A 24,050-nucleotide genomic window follows, 5' to 3' on the forward strand; every position below is an offset into this window, starting at 1 on the left:
AATTACTTCCATAGTAAGGGAGACAAAAGGAGGTCTTGTCTGATTCTACCAGACAATTCAAATGGAGAGGAGACTTGTCCATTGATGATCAACTCAGCCTACAGCTTGGTATACAAAAGGGAAAGCCATGACAGAAAACCATTATCAAAACCATACTGACCCAGTATCCAAAACATATATTCCCACTGCACCAGATCAATGGCTTTCTCTGCATCCAACTTTACAATGATGCCTTTATTGTTATCATGCAGTCTCTTCCAAATTGCATGAATAAGTTTCTAAACATTGGTCACCCCATGCCTGTTCTTAACAAATCCCACCATACTTTCCTGACATGGCTACTAAGATGACGTACATCCTCTCCTTACTCGAAGGAAGGGCATTAGCCTGGGCCTCACCCTTGTGGGAATGAGCGGACCCGATCCTACAAGATCTTACGGGCTTCCTCACCCTTTTCTGCTCTGTCTTTGATGACCCTGCTCGCAAGACCATCGCTGGCTCCACCTTGCTGCACCTACATCAAGGTTCCAGATCCCTTTCCGAATACATCATCGAGGTTAGAACTCTTGTGTCTGAACTACACTTGGATTTGGGCTGCCTGTGTGTGATTTTCCTTGAAGGACTGAGTCCGCATATCAACGATGAGCTGGCAGCTCGAGAACTTCCAGATGGGCCGCAGTTACTTATCCTCGAAGGAGAAACATCACCATCTATGTTCAGGGCTGTGTATGTATTGTGGTCAACCCGGACATGCCACTCACTCCGGGAAACTTCCAGGCCTAGGTTCTGCCGGAAGACTTCTCCTAGGCCTGACATCGCCCTCTCCTCCATTAACCATCAACTCGGGAACCTTGGAATTTCACACACTCTCCTTAGTGAATTCCGGGGCTTGTGGTAATTTTATTCTACGACAGCTGGTGGAGCATCTCCGGATCCCCACAATCCGCACTCCTACACCTATCTTGCTCTCCTCAATCCATGGTGAGCCGTTACCTGGCGAAGTTACTTGCTCCACAGTTCCTATCCAGCTGCGTACTGGATCCATGCACACAGAGTCCATTTCTCTTCTCATACTAGACAAGGCCATTCATCCAGTGGTTCTTGGACTTCCGTGGTTGAAACTCCACACCCCACAATTTGACTGGGACACTTTACAACTTTCCAATGGGGCAACTCCTGTCATTTCGAGGCCCATCTCCAGGGGTCACCCTCTACGTCTCGACCTCTATGCCTGCTGTATCTCCATCCCGCAGGTGAGGCCCCAGCGGGGCTCTTCCCCCTATGTGTCTCCACCTCTCACCTTGGCCAAAGTGTCCACTTACTTACTTATCCTAACAGTTATGAAGCATTTAGGTTGTTTATTCCTAATGAGCCTAGTTAGTAGCTTGCCAGATTTGTTAGCTTGTCAAAACATCTTAGCATTAAAGATTTTCCAAAAACTGAGCATTCGTTGATGGAGTAAATCATTCAAATTTTTCCTAGTAGTAAAGAAATCCTCCTTATTAACTAAACTCCCAGAAACAAGATACTACTATTTCAAAAGTTGAAGTTAAGTTTTCAAATATAAAATCTCCTTGTGCCTCAGTTTATTTTTATTAGCTACATAAGCAATGAACTTGCCTCTTATAATCACCTTATCTGCTGCCCATAAGACACTTGGATTAATTTTAGGGGAAACAGTAAATTTTAAATATTCTTGCCATTTTTCTTTTAGATAGGTACAAAACTTGACATCATAAAAGAAGGTTAGAGTTTAACCTCCATTTAAAAGCTGCTATCTGTGAAGAAGTCCTCTGGAGAGCTACAGAGAAGGGAACATGATCCAAAATGGTCATAACTTCAGTATCTGCCACATGAATTTCAGAAAATAAAGAAGTAGAAGCCAAAAAATAGTCTATGTTAGAGTGAGAATCCTGTGGGTGGGAATAAAAAGAAAACTCAAGTACATCTGGATGCAATTCCCTCTAAATATCTAGTATTTACAATTCTTTCATAAGAAATGACAACCCATAGTAAGCACCACTCATTTATCACTTATAGGTGGTTTAGCATCAACAGTAGGATCTGTTATTAAGTTGAAATCCTCTTCCAAAATCATCTGATGATCTGGAAACTGAATAAACAAGGAGACTAAATGTGAAAAAGCATGATTATATACATTTGGGGGCCAATTTTCAAAGAATTTAGGCTCCTAACTTTTGTAGTAAGGCTCCTAAATTGGCCCTTTTGAAAATTTACTAGGACTGAGTGCCTAAATTTAGGGACCTAAAAGTGGGTGGCTATGGGGGCAGAGTTAATGAAGGAAAAAACAAAGTTAAGGAGCTTAGCATTGATTTTCAGAACTAAGCTCCTAATTTAGGATCCTAAATCCAGGCAAATAACTAGCAGGCATACATGTAGGAATCTAAATTTAAGTTAATTTACAGCTGAAAACTTAGGGAACTAATTGAGGCTTGGATTAATCATTCCCCTCTGTCTATGATTGTAAGAAGAGAATACACATTTGCCAACCCAGTCTTAATATTACAAAAAATGGAAAAACTTTGACACATTCCCTCATTACACACCAAATCACACCAAACATTCCACAAAAACATTAAACAAAGACTACAGAAATAATAGCTGTTTTGTGCTCCAAGGAAATGCATCTTCATCCAAACCATTTTCCCCCTCTTATAAGAACAGAAGAAATTGCCATGCTGGGTCAGACCAAGGGGATTTTAAAAGCCCTGCTCGCGTAAATCCAGGTGGATTTACGCGAGCAGGGCCCTCGCGCGCCGGCGCGCCTATTTTGCATAGGCTGCCGGCGCGCGCAGAGCCCCGGGACACGTGTAGATCCCGGGGTTTTTTGAAGGGGGCATGTCAGGGGCGGGGCTGGATGACGCGGCGTTTCGGGGGCGGGACACGGAGTTTCGGGGGCGGGACTGGGGCGTGGCGCCGGCCCGGGGGCGTGGTCCAGGCCTCCGGACTAGCCCCCGGGATGGATGACGGCGCGCCAGCATTCCGCTGGCGCACGTAGATTTACGTCTGCTTCTCGCAGGCGTAAATCTAGGGACAAAGATAAGGGGGGGGGGTTAGATAGGGCCGGGGGGGGGGGGGTAGGTAGGGGAAGGGAGGGGAAGGTGAGGGAAGGGCGAAAGAAAGTTCCCTCCGAGGCCGCTCCGATTTCGGAGCGGCCTCGGAGGGAACGGAGGCAGGTTGCGCGGCTTGGCACGCGCAGGCTGCCCAAAATCGGCAGCCTTGCGCGCGCCGATCCAGGATTTTATAAGATACGCGCGGCTAAGCACGTATCTTATAAAATCCTGCGTACTTTTGTTTGCGCCTGCTGCACGAACAAAAGTATGCGATCGCGCTTTTTAAAAAAATCTACCCATAAGTAAAATTGATCAATAGCCATTAATGGACTTCTCCTCCAAGAACGTATCCAAACCTTTTTTGAACCCAGCTACACTAACTGCACTAACCACATCCTCTGGCAACAAATTCCAGAGCTTTATTGTGCGTTGAGTGAAAAATAATTTTCTCCGATTAGTCTTAAATGTGCAACTTGCTAACTTCATGGCATGCCCCCTAGTCCTTCTATTATTCGAAAGTGTAAATAACCGAGTCACATCTACTCGTTCAAGACCTCTCATGATCTTAAAGACCTCTATCGTATCCCCCCTCAGCCGTCTCTTCTTCAAACTGAACAGCCTTAACCTCTTCAGCATTTCCTCATAGGGAAGCTGTTCCATCCCCTTTATCATTTTGGTTGCCCTTCTCTGTACCTTCTCTATCGCAACTATATCTTTTTTGAGATGCGGCGACCAAAATTGTACACAGTATTCAAGGTGCGGTCTCACCATGGAGCGATACAGAGGTATTATGACATTTTCCGTTCTATTAACCATTCCCTTCCTAATAATTCTTAACATTCTATTTGCTTTTTTGACTGCTGCAGCACACTGAGCCAACGATTTCAAAGTACTATCCACTATGATGCCCAGAAATGTGTCTTCAAGGCCAGTAACTGTAAAGTGCATGGACCTCCAAAACAAAACCAAAGAATAATACCAAAGTGTTCTTATAGGCAGGTGAAATTCTACCCATAAAAAAATCTATAAGGAAAGAAAATTAATCCAACAATATGACCATTCTTCAGCATTTATAGAATTCAAAAGAAATTAGTAAACCAGAAGAACAAAACCATCTGAGTCTCACTGTAAAAACAAAAAGAACAAAGAAAGAAAAACTTACATCATATCGTAGAAAGACTAGGGGGCACTCCATGAAGTTAGCATGGGGCACATTTAAAACTAATCTGAGAAAGTTCTTTTTTACTCAACGCACAATTAAACTCTGGAATTTGTTGCCAGAGGATGTGGTTAGTGCAGTTAGTATAGCGGTGTTTAAAAAAGGATTGGATAAGTTTGGATAAGTTCTTGGAGGAGAAGTTCATTACCTGCTATTAAGTTCACTTACGGGCGGATTTTTAAAGCCCTGCTCGTGTAAATCCACCCAGATTTACGCGAGCATACTTTTGTTTGCGCCTGCTGCGCAAACAAAAGTACGCGATCGCGCTGTTTTAAAAATCTACCCCTTAGAGAATAGCCACTGCCATTAGCAATGGTAACATGGAATAGACTTAGTTTTTGGGTACTTGTCAGGTTCTTATGGCCTGGATTGGCCACTGTTGGAAACAGGATGCTGGGCTTGATGGACCCTTGGTCTGACCCAGTATGGCATTTTCTTATGTTCTTATGAAGAGAGGCTACTATTGCAAAAAGATTCCAACAAGACAAAGCAAAAATGTTCCCAAAATCCTGTTGAAGAAAAATCAAATCCCATAGTTAAATCCAATAAAAAAGGAAAAAACGTCTGCTCAATATACTGTATCTGAACTGAGAAACCTTGTATAGGCCATCCAAAAAGAACAAAAGCTGTATCTACAGGAACAGAAGCTAAGATAATCTAATGCATACTCACTGCTTCCTTGCCATCTTGAAAAATGTTCAATTTAGCAGGAAATTGTGAAGAAAACCTTATTTCCCACTTATATAGCTTGGAACAAAGTGATGACAAGGTCCTCCTTTTTTCAGACACTCTCATTGAATAATCTTTAAAAAGTAAAATTATATTTATTTATTTATTTGATTTATATGATTTATATTTATATGATTATAGAGCAAACATGCTTTTTTCTTTCTGTATGCAACCATAAGTTTACCTTAGCCACGAAGTTTAGGATCTATGGTACCACTAGTCTATACCTGGTGCTGTATCTTCTGTAGGGCCCACTCAATGTGCTGTTCCATCACCACAGGTTCTGTCTCCAGTGACAGGTTCAAGGATTCTAGAAGCCAAACTTGCACAAAGTTAAGAAGCTCCTGACCCTTCAGAGTCTCCAGCAGCCCAATCACATGGATGTTGTTCCTATGACCATGATATCTTTGGTCTTCAATTTTTTCCATTAAGACCACATTTTCCTTCTGCAACGCTTGCAATTGCCCAGTGTTTTGTTCCAATGACATTTCCTGTGAGATCATCCACTCTTCCACCTCAGGGATTCTTGTTGCATGCTTTTTCAATCCCTCCTTTATCTCATTCTAGGAAGACAGAAGTTTTCCAAGTCTATCTTCTATGTTGACAGTAATCGTTTTTGAAATATTTTAAACTTGTTCATCCTAGAAGTCCAGAAGAGACTTCTCAGTCACCAGGAAACAGATGAAAAAGATTGATCCTCCAGTTTATTTCTTGCCTGACATGCACAAATAGATTAGGAGCAAATATAACAGCAAAAAAAATAAATTTTAAGAGGTTCAATTTGGTGATAAACAAGCAGGCCTTGTCAGAGCTATTCCTTCCCATGACTTCTCAGCTGAAGGGCATCATTGCAAGTCCCTAATTATTCCTAATGAAACTTGTGGATATACATCATCAGAAGGATGCCAACATGGCACTGAAAGTTACATGAAAAGTGCAAGGAACCATAATGGGGCAAAATGCTACCAACTGTGGTGGGAGTTTTCCAAAATACCATGAGAGGAGCAAATCAGCAACAAAAATGGCTAGAACACCCTCAGGCTCCAAAAAGGGGGAAAAGACACCAGCAACATTGGCATGAAACCTTAAGGCAGTACAAGAGGGGCAAAGCAGCACAGTTTGGCATGAATAGCTCAAGTCACCATGAAGGGGGAACAAAGCACCAAAAGTAGCAGGGGGGAAAAAAAAAGCAGAAGGTCAAAGCAGCAGAAAGCATTGGAGAAAAACCCCAAAGCACCATTAGAGGTGCAAAGCAGTCACCTAGAGTGTCAAGAACACCCTAAGGCTCTGAATGAGGGGCAAAGGGCACTATCCAAATTGGTACAAAATCCGAAACAGGGAGAAGCCAGAGAAAATGCAAGGAGGAGGCATCTTGTCATTTTCATATGGCATCACTGGGGAAGGGGCTGGCTGTTCAGGCTTGGAGTTGGTCTTCTGCTTTGCTATATATAAACTCAGCCCTGTCAGCATCATCTGCCTCCTCCACCTCCTCACTAGAGGCATCAAGTTAGTTAGTTTATTGTATTTGATAAAAATGCATTTGTTTCCATAAAAGAAGCAAGACGTTGTACAACAAAATATCTAAAAACAAAATAAAAACATAAATATGGAATAAAACAGAGAAATATCTAATGAATAGAACCTAAAATATTGATTTAAAAAGATATACATCAATAAAATATCATAAAATAAAAAATAAACAAAATAACTAAAGTAGCAAAATAACAATATATATATTTCATGAACCACACCAAATAAACTGTGAGATTCATCAAGCTTCAGAAGGGCTACAATGCATGCTAAACAGCATATATTGCATGATATAGCCCTATCTTGGTAATATCGCATGATATTCACAATAACCTACATAAAATGCTCTAGATTCCCTCCCCTATTTCAATGAACTGCTTTCCATAGGATTGTATGTATGAATTTTACAAATCCATGCAAGGCAGCTGATATAAATAAAATAACACTGTTGACTTTGAAATTTGTCAGATGTGTTATTTTATCTACAGCTCTGGGGAAAACATTAACCTAATGCGGGAGCATTGAGACCCTAATGCGGATCCTGATGATCCCATGTTACATTTAAAGGGCCCAACAAAAAAAAATATTTTTTAAACATGTCCAGTGGCCAAAAATGCCCTCCCTCCTCATTCCGAGCCACCAGGTCTCAGCAATTGAATTGAGCCAGAAAAATTACCTGTTTGTAGTTCACCTCCTCCAAGTAAACCAGAGCAACTAGAAATTATTATTACCAGAAGATCTAATATGATGTTACCAATCAGCTCACAAAAAATGTATTTAATTTGAAAATAAACAGCCCTCTATTGAAACACAGACTTTGGAAACAAGACATTCACAACCATAACATTTTCCAATGTGCACAGAACCGCCTGCCATGGCAGTGGGCTGTAGTGTTCCTATTACTACTCTGAAATGCAATCACTATCTGTACATTGTTGAATCGAATTCAGTGCTCAATTTCCAGATAAGGATCAATAGATCTGTTGGGACAATTTATTTATTTATTCCATTTTTGTTACACAATTTCCATCAGTTCAGCACAGATTAAATCATAAAACATACACAATATTAAAAATTACAACATAAAACACAACAATAAAAACAAACAAATGTGACACAAATTATCTGGGAATATTTTATAGTGTATTTTTTATTAATCAGTTTTCTTAACTTAGTCTAGAACTTGTGATTTTTGTATACATGCATCACAAGCTGTTCTGAGCCTGAGCGCTGAAAAACTCTTTTTATCTACAAACCTAGGTACAGAAACATTGTGTCAGATGGCTTTGAAAAGTAGAAGAAAACCCATTTCTTTCCATTCTAATTTAAGTAAGGTAAAATAAACGGATCTCAAATTTGTAGAATATAATTTCTACCTTGAATATTTAACGGGTAAGAATCCAGAAATAATGATTGCACTGATGCCTATTGAAGTTTTTATATTTTGTGCTTTTAATCACAAAATGAAAATATGATTCCCTTAAATGAGGGAGCTTGAGGGGCAATTCTTGAAGACGGCAGGACCATATGTGTTTGCAAGCTTAATGTGTTCATCTTTGCTTAGAAGACCACTGTCTTTCCCCAAGCTACACTGAAAACCTCAAAAGGAAAGAAAAATTAGAGTTTTGTGCATCAGGCCAACTGGAACTACTTAGTGTATATTTCTGCTTTAGAATCCAATTGTGTAACATGGAATATCCTAAAGACACCTTGGGGAGCTCAAGCTTTCTAATGGGAAACAGTTGAGTGCTCTGTCAAGCTGTCACTGGTAAAATAAAAGCAGGAAAATGCTGACTGAGAAAAATGTTCTTTAATTCCAATACTTCAGTGTTCAACAAGAAATGGAAAAACTGATTAAAAAAAAAAAAAAGCAAAATGAAGTCTTGTGTATCATTCAGTCAAATGTTCCTTCTGTATCTTTCTCACCATGCAGTTCCATATCCAAGAAAAAAGACGAGTTTTCCTGTAGGGGCTCAAAAGATGTTTATAGTAATGGTCCAGGTTTCTTATCACATTCTACTGGATACATTGTATCTGACACAGGTAGTGCTTTTGTAACCCCCGCTTCATGGGGCTGATTGAATAAAGGGGGTCACACTACTTCCAGTGCTGTCTCTTTCTTCCCGGACCTCTCTTCTCTTCCCACATGAATCTGTACAGCCCCTGGGAGCACCAGGGTTCATCCAGCGGGATGGGGGTGGGGAATCTCCTGGATCCCTGGTGCTAGGGTGGGAACTTCAGGGTGCTAACAATCTTTCTCTCTCTGCCTCACTTGCATGCACTGATCCGGGTACTCACAGTTGCTGCTCACACTCGTAGATGGCCTCCAAAGACACAACAGGACACAAGGGATGGTGTTCAAAAAAAAAACTTTACTGGCATTTGAAAACTAGTATCCAAGCTAATATAACAAAAATCATTAAAAAGATTAGAAAGATCAAAACAAGAAAAAAAAAATAGTGTCCTTGTCCGTATTGCATTCCTTTCTCCTAGATGGCACCGGTGTCCATAAACTCTTCTCCTTGGAGGGTCTGAAAGTCATCTTCTCCCTCCAGCATGGGTTGTAGAGGAAAAAAGTTTGCAAAACTTCCCCATCTCTTTTAACTGAGAAAAAAATTCAACTCTGCAGAAAAAAATGGTCTCCAGTTTAGTCTGAAGCCAACTGCAACCAATTATTACTGGTCGTGGGACAATAACCAACTGGTGCAGCTAAGTAACAAATCCAAAAAAACCCTCTCAAGTCCAAAACTATATATCCTTGACAACATCCACTGTGAAGCAGAAAACCAGCAGACCTTCTGGTCGGTCCACCTAGAGGATGACAAAGACCTTTGCTCATGCTCAGAGGGACAATATATATCCCCTGAACCAGCCCATCCCCAAACAGGGACAGGTACAATTAGGGGAAGAATCCCAAGTGCAAAAACATACTCCTACTAAAAGTTATATTAGGCAAGAATATAGTTTGCCCTGGCAGGCCTGGTTACATTCTCCCCCAGGATTTAAAAACAAAAGTAATCCCCCGCAGGATACCGATTCAGATTTGTTTTCCTAGCAGCATCAAATAACATTTGACATTATACATGTACAGATGTAACATTTTTTTATTATGATGAAATTCCACTTTTTTTCACTTGGGGGGAGCACAAACCCAAGGAATTTCTTATCATGATCAGCAGATAAGATTTGGATGCATATAGACAATCACAGTGCAATACAAACACCTACTAGGGATGTGCATTCATTTCAAACAAATTTTAAAAACACAACAAATAAGGGCAATTTGTTTCATTTGGGACCACCAAACCAAATTGTGGGGTCCCCCAAATGAAATGAATCTTATTCGTTGCATTCATTTGAAATTAATGCATCAGGCCTAACTCTAGGTCAGAAGTCGGGGCCTCTCCTAAGGCACAGGCTGATCCCCAAAGTAGGAGACTTGGCCTAGGCCCTAGCACAATGCCGGGTCACTTACCTGATCTGTTGGGGTGGCAAGACTGGGCCTTGGGGTCCCAAAGTCTGTCCTAGGCCGGTGCCCGAGCCCAGGCCCAAGGCCGCAACAAGGACCTGGAGGCTGGGTCCCAACACAGGGGCCTCAGCTCAGACCCAGCTCGACACTGTGTCTCAGTCATGAGACCATGTCTCGATGCTGGGGCCTTGGCCTGGACCTATGCCTGATGCTGCAACCCAGCCCGGAAGCCGGGTACCGATGCCAGGACTTAGGCCCGACACTTGGCCTGGCCTGGAGGCCGGATCCCAACGCTTGGGACTCAGCCTCAGGTCAGGCCCAGGCACAGAGCCCGGGCCTCACTGCTGCTCCCTCATCATCCTCTTCTTTATTCTGATGCCGTCCACTGTGGTTGTGCCAGAGCTAATTAACTCCAGTGCATTCCCTCAGCAGACTGTGCCATTTTGATGTACAGCGATTGTACGGCAATGCCGTACACCCAAATGGTGCCATCCACTGGGGTGAATGCACCAGAGTTAATTAACTCCAAATATGGCATCAGAAGTAAGAAGAGGACAACAAGGGAGCAGCAGCAAGGCCTGGGCTCCAGGCCTGGGCCTGACCTGAGGCAGAGGCCCAGGCATCGTGACCTGGCCTTCAGGCCAGGCCTGGTGTTGGGCCTGGGTCTGGGAGAAGGCACCAGCATTGGGACCCACCTCTGGGCGGATCATGCCGCCGGGCCTTGGTCCGGGCTACAGTTTGCAGCATCAGGCCTGGGTCCAGGTTCCTGCCTAGGCCGAGGCGTCGGGATCTTGCCTCTGGGCTGGGTTGTAGTATCGGGCCAGGGTCTGGGCTGAGGTCCTGCCATTGGGAATCGACCTTTGGGCTGGGTCACAGCATGGGGTCTGGGTCCAAGCTGACACCCAAGCGTCAGGACCCAGCTTCTGGGTCACGCCCCAGTATTGAGCCTGGGTTCAGCCAAGGCATCAGCCTTGAGTAGGCCGAGAGTGCGGTAGGTCTCTGTGATCTTGGCCTACACAAGGCCGAGGCTGCGGCGGATCCCCTATGGATTCCCCGGGAGACCCTGTTTTCAATTTTTGACTGTTCTTTTTTTGGGGGGTTATTGTTCCCTCCAGGGTAGGATTCTCTGAAATGCTCCCTGTTCCACGCACAGGAGATGGTTTTCAAGGGTGATGATTCAGATGAACTGAACCAAATCACAGTGAGCCTGGAAGATGAAGTAGGCCAGTATGACAAACTGAAGAGTAGTAAATCACCTAGACCAGATGGTATACACCCCAGGGTTCTTAAAGAACTCAAAAATAAAATTTTAGACCTAATGCAATTTATTTGTAACCTATCATTAAAATCATCCGTTGAACCTGAAGACTGGAAGGTGGCCAATGTAACCCCGATATTTAAAAAGGGCTCCAGGGGCGACCTGGGAAACTATAGACCAGTTAGCCTGACTTCAGTGCCAAGAAAAATCGAGGAAACTGTTATAAAGAATAAAATCACAGAACATTTAGATAGACATGGTTTAATGGGTCACAGCCAGCATGGAGTTACCCAAGGGAAGTCTTGCCTCATAAATCTCCTACATTTTTTTGAAGGGGTAAATAAACATGTGGACACAAGTGAACCGGTAGATGTGGTCTATTTGGATTTTCAGAAGGCATTCAACAAAGTCCATCATGTGACGCTTCTAAGGAAACTAAAAGGTTATGGGATAAGAGGTGATGCCCTTTTGTGGATTACAAACTGGTTAAAAGACTGGAAACAGAGAGTAGGATTAAATGGTCTGTTTTCACAGTGGAAAAAGTTAAACAGTGGAGTGCCTCAGGGATCTGTACTTTTACTGGTGCTTTTTAATATATTTATAAATGATCTGGAAAGGTGTACGACGAGTGAGGTGATCAAATTTGCGGATGACACAAAATTATGCAGCATATTTAAATCTTAAGCAGATTGTGATAAGCTGCAAGAGGACCTTGTGAGGCTAGAAGATTGGGCGTTCAAATGGCAGATGAAAGTTAATGTGGACAAATGAAAGGTGTTGCATATAGGGAAAAATAACCCTTGCTATAGTTACACGATATTAGGCTCCATATTAGGAATTACCACCCAGGAAAGAGATCTAGGCGTCATGGTGGATACTACATTGAAATCGTCAGTTCAGTGTGCTGTGGTGGGCAAAAATTATTATTAGGAAGAGAATGGTGAATAAAACAGTGGATGTCATAATGCCTCTGTATTGTTCCATGATGAGACTGCACCTTGAGTACTGTGTACAATTCTGGTCACCACATCTAAAAAAATATAGTTGCACTGGAGAAAGTACAAAGAAGGGTGACCAAAATGATAAAGGGGATTGAGGAAAGACTAAAGAGGTTAGGGCTGTTCAGCTTGGAGGAGAGATGGCTGAAGGGGGATATGATAGAAGTCTACAAAATCATGAAAGGACTTGAACAGGTAAATGAAAATCAGTTATTTCTCAGATAATAAAAGGACTAGGGGACACTCCATGAAGTTAGCAAGTAGCTCATTTAAAACAAATCAGAGAAAATTATTTCCACTCAATGCATAATTAAGCTCTGGAATTCATTGCCAGAGGATGTGGTTACAACAGTTAGTGTAACTGGGTTTTAAAAAGTTTGGATAACTTCCTAGAGGAGAAGTTCATAAACTGCTATTTATTAATAAGGAATAGTAGCTTGGGATCTATTTAATGTTTGGATACTTGCCAGATACTTGTGACTTGGATTGGCCACTGTTGTAAACAGGATGCTGGGCTTGATGGACCCTTGGTCTGACCCAGTATGGCATATCTTATGTTCTTATGTACATGACAAGTAGATTCATTATTCTCTGTTGTTCTCTCTAGGGAAGAACATACATACATCTTCAATCAATTTGCCTCCTCTTCTTTTAACACCTCTGTCATGGTTTTGCCTACCATGCAGCTTCACTGTGTCCTCCTGCTACCTGCAATGATGCGTCCCTACCAGCAGGGCCCTGGAGTGAGCCCTGATCTTAGCCACTGGAACCATCTCCTCACCGGCCACTCGATTCAGCCTGTGGTGTATAGTGCTGCCTCCTTTCCACCAGGAGACCTCAGCAACCAGCCTTGCCAAGCTCCTCCTCACTACTCGCACCACACCCAAACTCCAGCACTATGTAACCCAGCTTAGCCAGTGTACCTTTGCCAATTCATGGAGTCACTCTTGGTTCTCTGACTTGGCTGCTATTCCTTGCTATATACCTTGTGGCCTCCGAGCCTTCTTGCTCCTTGCTTTGTGGCCTATCTAGGCCTAACCTTGCCTTGTGGCCTCCAGGCCTTCTTGCTTACTGGCCTCCAGGCCTCATGCCTAGCAGCCTACAGGCTTTCTATATCGCTGCCTTCGGATCTTTGTGTCCTTTGTTCTGTATTGTCTTGTCTTGTCCTGCCCTGCCTAGTCCTGGTCTTTGTATCCTTTTCCTGCCTTGCCATTGTCTCATCTTCCCTTGGGCTTGCACCTGTTCCAATCCCTACCCTGTTCCAGCCTGCCTGTGTCTGTCTCAGTCCCAGCTCTGTGACCTGCCCCCTGTATCTATTCCTCAGGCTCAGCCTTGATCCAATCTGCCCAGCCTGTTCAAGCCTTTCTCCAGATTACTCAGTCTGCCCATCCTGTTCAAGCCTTTCTCCAGATTACCCAGTCTGCCCAGTCTATCCAGCCTTGCTGCAGTCTGTCCAGCCTTGCTCCAGTCTGCCCATCCTGTTCAAGCCTTGCTCTAGGCTGCCCAGCCTGTCCAGCCTTGCTCCAGTCTGCTCAGCCTGTCCAACCTTGTTCTAATCTGACCAGCCTATCCAGCCATATTCCAGCCTGCATAGACTCACCACGTTATAGTGCCACTGCAGCCAAGACTTTCTGGCCCCCAGAACCCAAGGGCTTAACCTGCGGGGTAGGGGGCTGGCTAGACAGAAGACTGTCCCTTGCCTCGCCTCACAGTCCTGCACCACTCCTGGAGTGGTGTACCCCAATCAGAGAAACCATGATAACCTCTACCCAAAACGCCAAACACTAGTTTATGCCATCAGAGACCACCATACCAAAATAAACACACAGGGAGTCTTTTCTACCCAAAGGAGTGAGTAACTGCTGGCAAACAAGACCACTTCTACTGGGCTAGGCAGACAGGAATCACAGGTTAAGGAGGGCTCAGTCCCACCATAAATCATCCCATGTCACCACAGTAGGGAATCTCATGGAAAAATACAAAGACTACGACAGTCCACATCCCAGAGAGGACATGGAAAACACCATTATGACTATTCCATGGAAGCAGGATTCACCACTGTATAATCAACAACAATACCATTTTTACAGCAGCAGGAACCCCCTTATTGTAAATACCAAATAGTAATGTAACCCCTTAATGAGATCACACACATTTCCCACTAAATATTGGGACACTGATCACCTTCCTGAGGACAAGGTACAAAAAGAGTTTCAAATAATCATAATGAACACCCTGATTTTTTATAATTGTGGGGGTTTTTTTGCTATTTTTGATAGAATATTTTTCTTAATTTTCTTTACCAATAACTCCCAGAACTTTTATCCAATTTTCAAAATGCACCCATATGCACATTTTAAATATTATAGACACCATCTGACCAACACTTTTATTTGAATAGGTGCTATAGTAAGTGGCTTTAAAGAATGGAATATAATAACACCATCTTATCATTAACTGTCAAACATCCCCACTCATAAATATAGGCTCAAACTATAAATCTTGTCTATTTTATGGCAATATATCTTCTTCAATCAATCACATCTTCTACAGTGCTTGATTAGCCAGATGCCAATTTCTTGAAACATGCAGGTTCTACAAATAAACAGAGAGAAAAAACAAATACCCTCCTATAAAAGCAACACTAAAAATTTCAAGCATTTTTCCTTCAAGAACATAGCAAAATCAACAGTGTATTTGGAAGGCAGTCCAGGTCATCCGATGGGGGAACTGTCTGCGCTGGGCATCTCAGTGGCAGTCCTTGCAGCTCCAAGGCCCCATGAAGGTCTAGGCCTGCCCCTCCACCTCAATGGGAAACAGGGTACGTCTTCTTCCATGCTGGCTCCAAACAGTGATTTAGCTCTTTTTGTGAGAGGTGTACAAAAGGTAGACTCTGCCCCTTTAAGAGCTGCTCTCTGTGGCTTCACTGCAATGGCTAGGCCCTCACAGACAGGCACTCTCTCTCGCGCTCTCTCTCTCTCTCTCTCTCTCTGTTGCAGTGTTTCCGATGTCCAGCGCCACCCCCCTCTTCAACCCCTCAGGGCTTTTTCCTAGCTCCAGCGTGGCTCCAAGGATTTCCCCCACATTGGAGCAAGTGTCAGCTGCACATGCTCTTTCCATCCTCCGTGCAGCCATGGGGTCACATCACCACGGCTCTCCCTGCAGTCCTCGCTGTGCTGCTGAACCCGATCTTGGCTGCTGCTTTAGTTTTGGCACTGCCCTGCACCGCACCAGCAAATCCTCGCAGCAGCTCTTCTTCTTCTCTCCCTGCTGCGGCGCTGGACCAATGCAGCTCCCCTCGCTGATGGCTCCTCTTGTCAGTGCGGGACCACTTTGACACAGCTGCTCCTCCTTATCTTCAGGTGCATTACTATGCGGCTCAGGCCCCTTCTGTTCAGGTGCTTGATCGTGCCACCCCAGAGATTCTCCTGCTGAGGGTTCCTTGTTCTGCCGCTGCGGCTCTATCCTGCAGTGGCCAACAATGGTGTCCTCTTTTGGGCCTGACAGGCCCCTGCCATTCATTGGCTCCTTTTTTCTGGCAGTGTTGACTCCCTTCTTACGGTAGCTTCTCGCTACTGCAGCTCTTCCTCTACTGCACCTGTTTCTCCTGTTGCAGTGAGAACCACAAAGCCAGTAGGTGTCATCAGCGACTACTTCTCTTTGCTCCTTTTACTTGCCTGCTCCTCAGACACTGCATTGGGGGAGAACCTCTCCACCTGAACAACCGAGCTCTATCTCTGCTGTCCACTTCAACCCCACAACTACAAGGAGAACATCAAGTCTGATGAACAGCTCCTTCCCTCATGGGCTTGCTCTTTTACTGCTTGCCAGGGCATCTCCTCTCCCTCCTTCTGAGGTAGCAGAGGGGTACAACCACTGAGAGGGCAGTCCTTCTCATTAACTGGTAGAGGAGTCCTCTCCCTGAGCAGGCAACCAACCTCTTCACTTTGAGGCCATGGCACCTCCAGGAACTTCATACACCTCCTCCTCCTCTCAGTGTCAGCCAGCTCTCTGGAGATGTCAGCAGGGTCTTTAGCTCTTCCCAGGTCAGAATTCAGTTCCTCTTCAAGTAACATCAAGGCCACCTCCTTCAGGCTAAGGCCATGAGGATTTCTCTTCCCTTCACCCCCACACACAGGGATGGTGGCCATTTTGGCCCCTATATGGTCTATGGGACACTTTTGGCAAATTGTCCAAACAGTTCCAAAGTCCCAAAAACTTTACAAAAAGTAGGAAAATATTCTCCAAAACACTTGGCTCCCTCCAAAACACACCAGTGAGTCCCAGTTCGGGAGCCATCTATGTACCCTCCCTTTGTGGAGCTGATTGAATAAGGGAGTCACATTGCTCCCAGTGCTGTCTCTTTCTTCCTGGACCTCTCTTCTCTTCCCACATGAATCTGTACAGCCCCTGGGAGTGCCAGGGTTCATCCTGTAGTGGGGGAGAGGAAACCTCCTGGGCCCCTAGTGCTAGAGTGGGAACCTCAGGGTACCAATAGTCTCCCACTCTTTCTGCCTCACTTCCATGCACTGATCCAGGTACTCACAGTTGTTGCTCACACTTGCAGATGACCTCTAAAGATGCAACAGGACACAGGGGATGGTGTTCAACAAAAAATCTTTACTGGAGTTTGAAAAATAATATCCAAGCCAATACGACAAAAATCATAAAAAGGATTAGAAAGATCAAAACGAGAAAAACAGTGACCTTGTCCATATTGCATTCCTTTCTCCTTCTAGATGGATCTTCTGGATCAGTGTCCATAAACCCCTCTCCTTGGAGGGTCTGAAAGTTATCCTCTCCCTCTAGCATGGGTTAGAGGGGGGAAAAAAGTCTCAAAATCCCCAGGCTCTTTAAACTGTGAAAAAAAAATCCAAGTCTGCACAAAAAATGGTCTCCAATTTAATCCTCAAGCTGACTGCAACCCACTATTATTGGTTGTGGGACAACAACCAAATGGTGCAGCTACAACCCACTAGTTACTAGGTGTGGGAAGTAACAAATGAAAAGAACATAGGAACATAAGAAATTGCCATACTGATGCCAGTAAGAGCAGTGGCTATTCTCTAACAGGCCGATACAGTACAGTGCGTTCCGGCGGAGCACACTGTTAACCCGCGTTTGGACGCGCATTTTCGACGCGCTAGCTTTATCCCTTATTCAGTAAGGGGTAATAGTGCATCGAAAACGTGCGTCCAACCCCCCCAAAACTAATAGCGCCCAAAACATGCAAATGCATGTTGATGGCCCTATTAGTCATTCCCGCGTGATACAGAAAGCAAAATGTGTAGCAAAGCCGCACATTTTACTTTCAGAAATTAGCACCTACCCAAAGGTAGGCGTTAACTTCTGCCGGCACCGGGAAAGTGCACAGAAAAGCAGTAAAAATTCTTTTCTGTGCACCCTCCGACTTAATATCATGGCGATATTAAGTCGGAGGTCCCAAAAGTTAAAAATAATTAAAAAAAAAAAAAATTTTAAATCGGCCAGAGGCTCGCGGGTTGAAAACCGGATGCTCAGTTTTGCCAGCGTCCGGTTTCCGAACCCGTGGCTGTCAGCGGGTTTGAGAACCGACGCCGGCAAAATTGAGCGTCGGCTGTCAAACTCGCTGACAGCCGCCGCTCCTGTCAAAAAAGAGGCGCTAGGGACGCGCTAGTGTCCCTAACGCCTCTTTTTACCGCGGGCCCTAATTTGAATAATTTTTTTTTCTGAATCGCGCGCACAGGAGAGTGGCCTGTGCGCGCGTCGGGAAAGCAGGCGCTCGCCCGCTCTCCCGTGATTTTTACTGTATCGGCCTGTATGTCAACTTGATTAATAGCAGGTACTGGACTTCTCCTCCAAATCCAAATCCAAATAAGCCCTCCTAAGTCTGCCTAGAGGATGGCAAGTCCAATGGTCATGCTCGGAGAAACAATATATATCCCCGAACCAGCCCATCCCCAAAGAGGGATGGGTAAATCTATGGGGAGGGTCCCAAATGCAAAAAACTACCCCTTCTAAAGGTTATACCAGGCAAGAATATAGTTTACTCTGGCAGGCCTGGTTACACTTGAGTTACCCTTTTTATCTCATTTCTTTAATACATCTACCTGAAAGCAGCACAACAGAATTCCAAGTGCTGGAAGATATCAGGGACAATTAACTCCCTGTTAAATTCACTACTTTGTTTGCTCCTATACCAGTCTAACTTAACTGGGGAGTACTTAAAATGCAGCTTCAGCTCTCAAAGGCGTGGGAGGAAAAGCTAAAGGGTGGCAGAGAGGAAATTCAAACTACACTCAAGATCTTTAACTTATTTCGTTTAAAATATTTCTTTTTCAAACTGAGAAAAACTCTTCCAGAACAAGACCTTTATTGTGAAACTGGTTCTTGACCAGGTTTGAGTGCGCAGCAGAGGCAGCTGGAGAGGGCTGGAGCTGATACTGACTCCAGATTTTATGAAAAGACATTTTGTTGAAGCCTTCGAGAAAGGGAGTCAGCCTTGTTTTTGCTGCTCTCTGCTGGCCACCTATTGCCCTGAGAGCTGTTGGAAGAACAATTTTATGTCAGTTGTCTTTGTCCAGTCACAGTTAGTGTAGATTCAGAGGAATGAAATTGTCTTTCCATGAGTTGATGCACCTGCCCGTAAAATTGCCAAAGCATGATGTTGTAATATTCTAATAAAATGACTCTGAAAAGCACCACTGTTTGGCAGAGTGAACCCAAAATGTTCATAGAGCAGGAAACTTTGACAATATTGGCGAAATTAGCGGGTTATTATTTCTAGAGAGATGTCCCTGTAGTACTGAAAAAGAAAAATAGCATAGAGCCAGGTGTCCCTGAGTCAGTGCACTGGGATATTCAGTGGCTCGCGGAAGGCCTCACTGCTTGGTGGAAGGAAGATTTGACACTGGACTCCTGGTTTCACAGCCCTTATGCTCTGGACCTCACAGTGGGGCCGATGCAATAAATGTGCATAGAAAGCGGGCGCTGAACAGTCAGCACCCGCTTTCATAATGCGCCCCAGGCGGCCCCAGGGGGGGCGCCATGCAATATTTAAAATAGGGGGTTGCATTAGCAAGGAGGCGCTAGGGACGCTTGCGCGCCCCTAGCGCCTCCTTGCTAACGAGAACCCAATCAGTTTTCCTAACTCGGCTGTCTGCTGGTTAGGAAAACCGATGCCAAGGGTTCAGGAAACAGACGCTTGTCAGTTGACCGTCTGTTTCCTGTACTTGACTGTCAAGTGTTTTTTTTTTAAAACTTTTTTTCTTTAAGTTTTTCCTCCCACTTAATATCGCAACAATATTAAGTAGGAGGATGCACAGAAAAGCAGTTTTTTCTGCTTTTCTGTATTTGTTTTAAATGTGCTCAGCTATGAACGCCTGCTCCAGGCAGGCGTTCATAGCTGATCGCTAAGGGGTAGATTTTATAACATGCGCGTGCGGCCTACACGTGTGCGCTCATATGTATGCGCGGTTTTATAACATGCACGCGCAGGTGCACGCATGTTATAAAATCCGGGGTCGGCGCACACAAGGGGGTGCACAGTTGTGCACCTTGTGAGCGCCGACCTTTCTCCCCCTAGACCTACTCTAACCCCCCCCAAAAAGTTTTATCCTACCTTTTGCGCCTGCCTCTGGGCAGGCGCAAGTTGAGCGCCTCGGCAGGGTGCTGGCACGCGATCCCTCGACACAGCGGCAATGGCCGCTATGTTGCATGCCTCTGGCCCCGCCCACGCCCCTTTTGTAAAGCCCCGGGACTTACACGCATCCCGGGGCTTTACGCGCGCCACCGAGCTTTTTAAAATAGGCCCAGTGAGCGTAACTTTTTGAAAATCCGACCCTAAATGTGCATCCGAGATGCACATTTTTTTTTTTTTTTGCATCAGAGTTAATGCCTAACAGCCTCATTCACATGCATTTGCATGTGGTGAGCACTATTAGATTCACTCCGCGTTGGATGCGCGTTGAATATGCACTAATCCCCTTATTGCATTAGGGGATTGATTAGCGCCTATTCAACCCGCGTCCGACTGCAGGTTATGCAGTGCGCTATTGCATCGGCCCCAGTGTAGGCGCTGCTTCTAATTTATGCATCTAGAGCTTAATTTTCAAAGCACTTTATATGCAGAAAACTCTGTTTTATGCATGTAAATTGCAAAATTACATTTTAAAAATCAACCTGGGGTGGGGGGAGAGGGTTAGGTGTTCTGCAGGTAAAGGTACTTTCCCCTATACTCCAGGTAGTCTTTCTGGGGATGGAATTTGGATGGGGAAAGGATTTACATGCGTGCCTTCAATTTTCAAAGGTATGCGCCTGAGTCTGCATGCAGGAGGTTGTACCTGCTCTGAGAAGGGCATAACTTTCTGTGTGCAGGCTGGTGCACGGTTTAGGCCAACCTGCAGATTTTCAAGGCAGACTTAGGCGCATAAGTCCATTTTGGAAATTTGGGGATAAAATCTGCAGGTGCAATGTACCCTCAGAATTTAGCCTTATGTGGGCTGTTTAAAAATGACCCTCATAAAGTAAAATATCATGTATGCATAATATATTCAAAGAATTTACTTCCAATAACAATAAGCCTTTTTTTGTAATTTCTTTAAATTAAAAATATCCTATGAAAGATTTGTGCTCTCTCTTCTAATTAGAAAACTTGTTTCCCGTTAACAGGTGGCCCAGATTTAAAATAAAGGGGTAATTAAATAGTGCATTCAAATGGTACTAACTTACCAAGAATATTAACGGGGCATTACCTAATGGTAAAGAACATAATCACTACATTTTATCTGCAGTGATGGTATAATTAACCAACAGCAAACTCAGGGCCTACTGATTTTTACCGAAAAATTCCAGAAAATTAATTTATGGCAACAGTGACAGGAGATGAATGCACAGGAGCCAACTTTTGAAAATGATTCGGGGCACTGAAATCAACACAATTTACAGCGCCCCCAGCAAAAAAGAAAAAAACAGAACACATTGGATTGTGAGTGAGGCTGACCAGCCTGTATTCAAATGTCCAGTGAGGAGCAGGTAATGTTGACATGTGGAAGACTCATGTGGCCAGGCCAAAACAAAAAAAACTAGGAAAGACTCAAAGTCCTCCCAGTCAATTTCTCCCCGACCCCAGCTCATCCCCACCAGTCTCCTCCCTCCTGTTCCATTCCAGCCCCCATCAGCCCGTCCACACCATAGTCTCTTCCCTGGCCCTCACCTGTCTCCACCATTCTTCCTCAACCCCATTTTCTCTCATTCTTCTAATCTCCTCTTCCTTTTCTCCCCATGTTTTCCCCTCCTGTCCTTAATCTACCTGCACTCTTAATTCTTCCCCTCCTGCCTGGGAATACTTTGAATTTTATAATTGGGGGGAGGGGGTTTAATACCCCTTTTCCAGGTCCGCCCCCTACAACCCCTTGGCTTGCTCTGCTCCCCATTGCCCATTGACCTGTCCTCTGGTCCCCTGCCGTTCTTCTTCCCATCCCTTCGCTCCCCAGTAGATTCCTCCTCACTCCTCCTTAGCCAGCTGCCCTCCTCTGCAGGCTTGGTTCAGTAATCCCTTTACTCATTCCCACCTCTCATCAACAAGTTAGGCTTTCCCTTCATTGGCAGGCTCAGCTCACCTTTCAATTTGTGTTCCGCCCCTCTCCACAGGCTTGGACCACGTCCCTGCTCTGCACTCTCTGATCCCAGGTGCTTCTTTTTCTGGAACTTCTCCCACCTCCCAACTCCTGCATCAACTCTCTCTGCACACACAGATTCCAGGCCAGAGCCAGCCCTATTCCTGCAGAGTCCACATAAGACACCCCACCATCTGCATGCCCTGATCCCTAGCAGACCAGCAGTCAGTATCGCCCCAGCATGTGGTGCTCCCTGTCCTCAATTTGGAAATCCCCAAGGTAACTGCTTTCTTATGGAATTTTCAAAAGCTTGTAAACTCTGTCTCACTCCAGCTGTAGCCAACATATAAAACAGAGATTTATCAAACAATGAAAATCTTAACAAACATGAAACTCAAATAAGTGATATCAGCAAGCCAGGATAATTTTAAGACTTACTCTATGGTTGATACTTGATCAAGGAGTAGAGAACCCGGACCTCGCAATCATTCATCCCTGTGAAATGAGAGTAATCATGAGAACAGAATTATTTTGTTGTTTATAACTTGCACATAAAGGGCCAGATTTTTAAAGGAGCACATGCGGGGTACATATGTGCGCGCGACCCGGCGCGTGCAAATGTACACCCGATTTTATAACATGCGCACACTGCCGCGCGCATGTTATAAAACCCAAGGTCGGCGCGCGCAAGGGGGTGCACACTAGTGCACCTTGCGCACGCAGAGCCCAAGGGAAGCCCCGATGGCTTTCCCCGTTCCCTCCAAGGCCGCTCCGAAATCGGAACAGCCTTGGAGAGAACTTTGTTTTTGATCCCCCCACCTTTCCCTCCCTTCCCCTATCTAACCCACCCCCGGCCCTACCTAAATCCCCCCCCCCCCCCACCTTATTTGACGGAGTTATGCCTGCCTCTGGCAGGCGTAAGTTGCGCGCGCCGGCGCACCATCCCCCGGCACAGCCGCTGTGCTGGAGGACTCGGGCCCACACTCGGACCGCCCCCGGACCGCCCCTTTTTCGAAGCCCCGGGACATACGCGCGTCCCGGGGCTTGCACACGCCGCCGAGCCTATGCAAAATAGGCTCGGCGCGCGCAGGGGTAGGTTTTCGGGGGTTACGCGCATATATTACGTGCGTAACCCTTTGAAAATCTACCCCAAAAGGCCTGATTTTTTTTAAAGCATTTACACACTTAAAAATGGGTTTAACACATGTAAATGTAGTTTATCCTAGTAAACAGTCTTTTGAAAGTTGCTACAATATATACCATTGAATTGTCCATAGGACAGTCACATGTAAGTGCATTTTACATGGGTAAATGGCTTTTGAAAATTGCTACAATAGTAGTTACATTTACATGTGTAACTCCTTTTGAAAATTATCCCCAAAACATTTTAAAGCAGTCCAAAATTCATACTGACGATAAACCCAAACATGTCCTCAGCTCACACCAAATGCTACATGAATGAAAACCCCCGACAGCACCTGATGTTTTAGTGAGTTCCTGCATCCGGGGAAAAGCTGGAAAGTTAACGTATCTGACCAGCATGCTTCTATCTGGACGATATCGCCACCTGTTATGGAACATAACCAGGGACTCTGTTCCCTCTGAGCATGCACACCACTTCTGAACCCTGTGCACACAGCAAAGCATAATGCTCACAAGATATCCTGATATTATTTACATGATACTGGCTCGTAGCACACAAATTTGAACTCAGCTTTATAAAAGACATTTTTTGCGCATGTAGCCTTTCAAAAATTAGAGGTAGCATTAACAGGGGATGGTTTTATTTATTTTTGTGAACAAGGGGATCAATGTTCATCTAAATTCCCTCTCAAGCCCTGACCGCAGCCCTTCACTATCCTGGAGCTGCTAATTTTTAAGAGAGATTTTGAGCCAATGATATTGCATCCTCCCTCCTTCCCCATCCTTTCAGTAAAATACCTTATGTACCCTGGTGACTACAGGGCTGGAAGCAAAGGGCAGATATCACTTGCCCCCATCCCATGTCACTACCCAGCTAGCACAGAAATCTTCATCAAACACTGAATAAACCATCTTCCAACCTTTGTGTCTGTAGTTTAAATCTATCCTGTTTCTGCTTGCACTTGGCTTTTCCTTAGTTTCCTTTCGGCTGCCTCAGTCCTTTTTTCTTTTAAAGCTTGGTTTCTGGTCTTCCT

General features: G+C 44.6%; 1 long non-coding RNA gene across 1 annotated transcript in view; it reads right to left on the reverse strand.

Moving 5' to 3' along the window:
* Positions 1-9,036: 9,036 nt before the first annotated feature.
* The window catches only part of LOC115098566, a 28,723-nt gene continuing 13,709 nt past the window's right edge, over positions 9,037-24,050 (reverse strand). The window contains exons 2-3 of the long non-coding RNA XR_003858555.1: positions 22,312-22,368; positions 9,037-9,363 (exon numbers count right to left, since the gene is read on the reverse strand). This is a non-coding gene — a long non-coding RNA (uncharacterized LOC115098566). The remainder of the gene's footprint in view (positions 9,364-22,311; positions 22,369-24,050) is intronic.

The sequence above is a fragment of the Rhinatrema bivittatum genome, chromosome 9 (assembly GCF_901001135.1).
Source record: "Rhinatrema bivittatum chromosome 9, aRhiBiv1.1, whole genome shotgun sequence".
In the NCBI taxonomy this organism is placed as follows: Eukaryota; Metazoa; Chordata; class Amphibia; order Gymnophiona; family Rhinatrematidae; genus Rhinatrema; species Rhinatrema bivittatum.